The sequence below is a fragment of the Macaca nemestrina genome, chromosome 16, assembly GCF_043159975.1.
Source record: "Macaca nemestrina isolate mMacNem1 chromosome 16, mMacNem.hap1, whole genome shotgun sequence".
NCBI classification, from domain to species: domain Eukaryota; kingdom Metazoa; phylum Chordata; class Mammalia; order Primates; family Cercopithecidae; genus Macaca; species Macaca nemestrina.
This window is the reverse complement of record NC_092140.1, coordinates 25,805,673-25,811,994: the sequence shown is the minus strand read 5'-3', so window position 1 is coordinate 25,811,994 and position 6,322 is coordinate 25,805,673.

The following is a 6,322-nucleotide window of genomic DNA, read 5'->3' as shown; positions in this document are numbered from 1 at the left end:
GATACACGCATATTTTCCATTGTGTTAAAATTCAGGTTTTCAGCCTAACAGCAACGTGCTATACCATATAGCCTAGCTGCACCACTTAGGTTTATGTAAGTATACTCCATGATGTTTGCATAACAAAAGCACCTAATGATGCATTTCTCAGAACGTATTCCCATTTGTTAACTGATGCATGACTGTACATATCCGCTGCAGAAACCTTATATTGGCTTCCCACTCTACAGAACAAAAACTTTCATAACAAAGACCAAGTGAGAGTACTTTCAAACCATTGGCCAATTCGCCTGCCCAAGTTAATCAGAAGCAATAGCCATACCCTAAGTAGAATAGTAAAGAGTTATAACATATCCAAAGACTTAATACTTGCAGAATTGCTGCTTTATGTGCCCCCACAAACTCTGGATGGATAATGGCAGATGATATAAATTAGCATAACCTTAACCTAGTGGTAACCTCAATCATATCTGCTGTGGAAAACTTCTATATGTTTTTTGAAAGAGATTAATACAAACTCTGACACCTGATTTGTGGTTATCCATATGATGACTGCATTCTTTTTATTTCCCATCAGAGCATCAGTACAAACGCCTTAACTCTCCTGTTCTCTACTACAATTTACATATTGCCTTAAGGCCTTGATTTTTCAGACATTCCAGAAAGCCTTATGCTGGTCTAATATATTGATACTACCAAGTTAATTAGACCTGGTAAGCAGGAAATGGCAGGTTCTCTAGATGTCTTGTGGAGAAATGTATGGGCAAGTGATTAGAAGAAAAACACTCTGAAGATTCAGGTTTCTGCCACATCAGTGAGGCAATTAGATTTGCCTAAAAGGAATAAGAAACTATTTTCTCAGAGTAACAAGGGAACGTCAAAGGAGTAAAAATCTATTTTCTCTGAGTAACAAGGGAATGTCAAGAGATATCCAGGTGCAGGAACTACACTATAGAGTATAAACATTCAGAGAACCAGGATGAAAAGGTTCACCTGCCAGGAATGCTGGCATTATCCAAAGCCTTCCTGTCTCTGTGCAGGTTAGCCATTTCCCATTGAACGGGCCCTCCACTGAAATATCAAAAGGGGGAATTAATCCAGCCTCCAGCACCCTCCAGATTTGCTTCTCATAAATGTGAAAATGTATTATATTACATATTGCAGAATTTCTCTTTAAGTGCTTGTATCAGCTTCTACTCCTAACAACAGAATTATGAGGGTTCTCTCTGGTCTACATCATCACCAACACTTGGTATTGTCAGACTATTTAAAATTTGCCAGTATAATATGTTTGAAAATATCTCACTGTGGCCTTAATTTCTCCAGTTTCTATTGAGCTTAGCACTTTTCTTATCTTTATTGGCCATTCAGATCTCCTCCTCTCTAAATTGCATGCCCATATCTTTCACCATTTTTTAAAAAGCCAATTACTCTTATAGTTTTATTTTTAAACGTCTTTGTATATATTGCAATAAAATCATGTCCTTTGCAGCAACATGGATGCATCCGAAGGCCAATATCCTAAGTGAAATAACTCAGAATCAGAAAATCAAATACAGATTGTTCTCACTTATAAGAGGGAGCTAATGAATGGGTACACATGGACATAAAGACGAAAACAATAGATGCTGGGGACTCCAAAAGTGGGGATGGTGGAGTGGGGGTGATGACTTAAAAATTACTTATTACTGAGTACTATGTTCACTGTTTGTGTGATGGGTTCACTAGAAACCCAAAACATTGCATTATTCAATATACCCGTGTAACAAATCTGCACAAGTACCCCTGAATCTGCAATATAAATAATTTTTAAAATACAAATTTAAAAATACTTTATATATTTTAACTGTGAATATTTCTCAACTATAGGCATTATAAACATCTTATAGTCTGTAGTTTGCATTTTAATATATCTATAAAGTATTTGGATGCACAGAAGAATATTATTAATGCAAATTTTAGAAATATTTTTTATTTTTAATTTTTTGCTTTATATAAAAATTATTTCTGTTATCAATGCCATATAATCACATACATTTTCTTCTACATTTAGTCTTTAATGCATAAGGAATCTATTTTTGAATTTAGTATATTGTAGAAATCTATTCTGTTTCTCCTATTCATAACTAGGTTTCTTTTCATCACATTATTCGAGGAATCATTGCTTTCTTCTAAAATTTATAGGTCCAGGCAGGGTTCTCACGCTTGTAATACCAGTATTATGGGAGGCCGCAACCAGCCTGGGAAACATAGTGAGACCCTGTCTGTACAAAAAAAAATACAAAAATTGGTCAGGCTAGGTGGCCTGTGGTCCCAGCTACTTGGGAGGCTGAAGTGGGGGGATCACTTAAGCCTGGGAGGCAGAGGTTGCAGTGAGTCAAGGTAATGTCACTGCACTCCAGCCTTGGTGACAGAATGAAACACTGTCTCTTAGAAAAGAAAATAGAAAATTGCAAAGACAGCTCTTCATTACATCTAATTTCCATACAGACATAACTCTGCTTCTCTACTATAAACTCTATTTTACTAATAGATGTATCTTCACTGGCACCACTGTGAGGACTGTGATTACAAGAATGCATATATCATAGAGAAAATCTTCTCACCTCCTTCTTCAAGAACTTTTGGCTGTATTTAATCTTGTGTTCTTTCATTTCTATTTGAAAACCATCAAAAACTACCATGAAAACTATTTTGATTGCAATTTATTACATGTGTTTTTTAGCTTAATTTGAAGAGGATTTACATCTTTATACTGTGTTAATAGATGCTTTTTATTCATAGCCATGTTAAATTCTGTCACTTTATTTAGTATCACCTTAATATCTTAATTATTTTCTTTTCATACTGATCTTGCAAAAGCTTTTACAATAAAAATCATTTGAATCTTATTCTTCTGAAAGCCATTACCTGGTGAAAGTTTTGCATTAGATTGGGTGTTCCAGGAAGAAAGACTAAATCCTAACTACAAATCTTAGGTCAATTCTTTGATAAAAGATTGTAAAGTGTAATTATTGTTCTTTTATTTTATCCAGAATCCAGATGAAGATAGAAAACATCCATTTCAGGTTATTTTCCTTGCTGTCTAGAATTTTTTGTATGTATACTCTTTCATTATGATTATGGTTCCTTCTTGAGACATTAATTTTACTGTTTCTCAGCTGTGCTTTGTTTAAAGTGAAAGCTTTTTCTTATGTGCAAGAGTGACACTTAAACCCTGAATTCTAAGCGCAGTAGCTCCCTTCTGTCTCAGCCTCAACTACTAAACTGTTTGGACCATGCACAATCTCGTTTTCAGTTTCCTCTTCATTTGTATCCTATGGTTAATCCTGTACCTAATTGGGAGCTCAGCTGCAAACATTTGTTTAATTTAGTTTACTCAACATTTTTTGGTAGTTGCTACTGCAAGAGTTCTCTTAGTTTCTAGTGCAACGTATTACCAGAAAAGATAAACTTTTATTTCAAGATTTTTATTATTAATATGTTCTATTCCTTAAAAAATAAGTTAGTCATTTAACTTTTCAATTTTGTGAATAATTTAAGTAGCACAAATTCATAAAGAGTTTCAAAACAGTGAAGGGGAATGCTACGGGATTTTCTTTAAGATTATTAATGCATCTGTTTTGGCACTGGAGATACAAATAATTCGTATTTGAACAGTAAGAACATGGGAACGCCATGGAGCCAATATTCTACTGATGCAAATAAATACCCTCATTCACTGAGGTTAAAGACAATCCAACAGAAATTGAGAAGACGATGATGGAGATAAATTGCCGGTCATTGTCAATGATCTTAGCAATTGAAAATAGAATAATTGCAATAATTGCAGGACAATAGATATAATACACTGATTACGAGATGGTATTTTCAAAATTTATGGAAATTCAAAGCATCTATGTGTGTACATATTATGTGGGAAGTTTTGCAAAACTAAATGGCCATCGGAAGTCTTAGTGAAATTCTGCATTGGATGTAAACCTGAATATTATACTCAATTAGGATCTGGGCACCTTTTACATAGGCAAAATTGAAACTAATTTACACATAAAAGATCCCCTCCGCCCCCACCACTCTGGGCAACAAATTCCCACCTGTTTGAACTGTATAATCACCATCACCTGAAAGACAATTATTCTGGTCAACATATTTTGGTAATTAATGAATAATACTGAAAACAGTTTTACTGATTTTAGCTTTGGTTTTGTAACTTTTTAACACTACTTTGGGCACGATTTTTAATCTATTCTAGTCTTCTTTTAAAGTAGGGTTAAAAATTGTTATTTTTTTACTCCATAAAGGACATTTTGAATTGGATGTTACTATATAATCTACTAAAGTTAGCTAGTCATTTCATGAATAATTCCCATGTTATATGATCTTGTTGAGTATTCTTACCATCCAGCATCTTGAATCACCAGTATAATGATAATTTGTGTTGATAATGAAGCTCCAAAAATGCATTCTGAATCATTAAAGAAAGACTAGATTAGGTTCAGAACAGTTTTAGTTCCAAGTGACTCATCTCTCTCATTAATCTCCAATATTAAGCCTGAAAGTCCTTCAGAGTATTTCTTCAGAGAAACCCAAACTCCATAGCAATTTTATTAAGTAGTGTTAATAGGTTACTTTTTTAAAACTTTTGGTGGCAAAGCATGCACTTTAAGATAGGCCTGCATTTTTCACTACCTACTAGACATGGCTTTCAACAATTTACACAATCTCCGTAAATACTTCCCTTTACCTGTAAGACTGGTATAATAATGGTTTGCTCAAAGTATTTTTTGACAATGCATACAATATGCTTAGCTCAGGGCCTGGCAAGGTAGTAAGTACTTTCATTAACTTAAATGTCATTATTTTGTTAATGCTTTTCAGTCACTATCATAATTATGCTTCCATTGTTTCCATTAACAAAAAACAATGAATCATTATTTTTTATCGGCTCTAGTCCAAAGTTCTCCAACTTACTTTCCAACAGAGAAATAGGATATTCATGGAACAAAAAAGCCTCTTACAATTCTACAGAATGTTCTTGTATGATCTTAAGATGCTGATTCTCTGTCATTCACAATTTCTTCCTCTGATATATGAAGTCCAGGTTTACTTTAATTTTATCTCTTTTATTCTTTCCTTTCTCTTTTTTTTTCTGAGCCTCAGTTTCTTCATCTGAAGCATGAAGTTAGTGAGTCTTAGACTGAATTGCAAAGAATATTTTAGAAAATTATTTAGCACATTGTCTGAGAAATAGGTGCCTCATGTTATTAGACATCTTCTAAAGTCCCTATAGCATGACATGAACTTTTTAATTAAACCTTATTTCCCATCACTCCTTCAAAATTGCACTGGTTTACTCTTGCCACTGTCCTTTTCCTACTAATTGTCATGAATCCATTATGTCAAATGTTCATTATTATGTATTAATTAACCTTTGTCAATCTTTTTGCCTGAGTAAACCGTCAAACTTTTCAAGAACAACCCCAGTTGACATTTTCATGATCTTCTTTCTTTACCGCAGTCTAAGCTGATATTTTCTTTAATTTAAATCCTGAAATTTCATTCCTGTAGTGAACACTTATTTAACAACTCTTATTTAAGAAATTTTAATTTTAAAAACTAAGATATAATACTTGCATGTGCCTGTCTTGCACTAGTCTGGCAGAAAATAGTAGGCACATGTATTAGTCTGTTCTTACACTGCAAATAAAGACATACCCAAGACTGGGTAATTTATAAAGGAAGGAGGTTACTGAACAACCTCCTCCTGAATGACTACTGGGTACATAACGAAATGAAGGCAGAAATAAAGATGTTCTTTGAAACCAATGAGAACAAAGATACAACATACCAGAATCTCTGGGACACATTTAAAGCAGTGTGTAGAGGGAAATTTATAGCACTAAATGCCCACAAGAGAAGGCAGGAAAGATCTAAAATTGACACTCTAACATCACAATTAGAAGAACTAGAGAACTAGAGAAGCAAACACATTCGAAAGCTAGCAGAAGGCAAGAAATAACTAAGATCAGAGCAGAACTGAAGGAGATAGAAACACAAAAATCCCTCCAAAAAAATCAATGAATCCAGGAGTTGGTTTTTTGAAAAGATCAACAAAATTGACAGACCGCTAGCAAGACTAATAAAGAAGAAAAGAGAGAAGAATCAAATTGACGCAATGAAAAATGAAAAAGGGGATATCACCACCGACCCCACAGAAATACAGACTACCATCAGAGAATACTATAAACACCTCTATGCAAATAAACTGGAAAATCTAGAAGAAATGGATAATTTCCTGGACACTTACACTCTTCCAAGACTA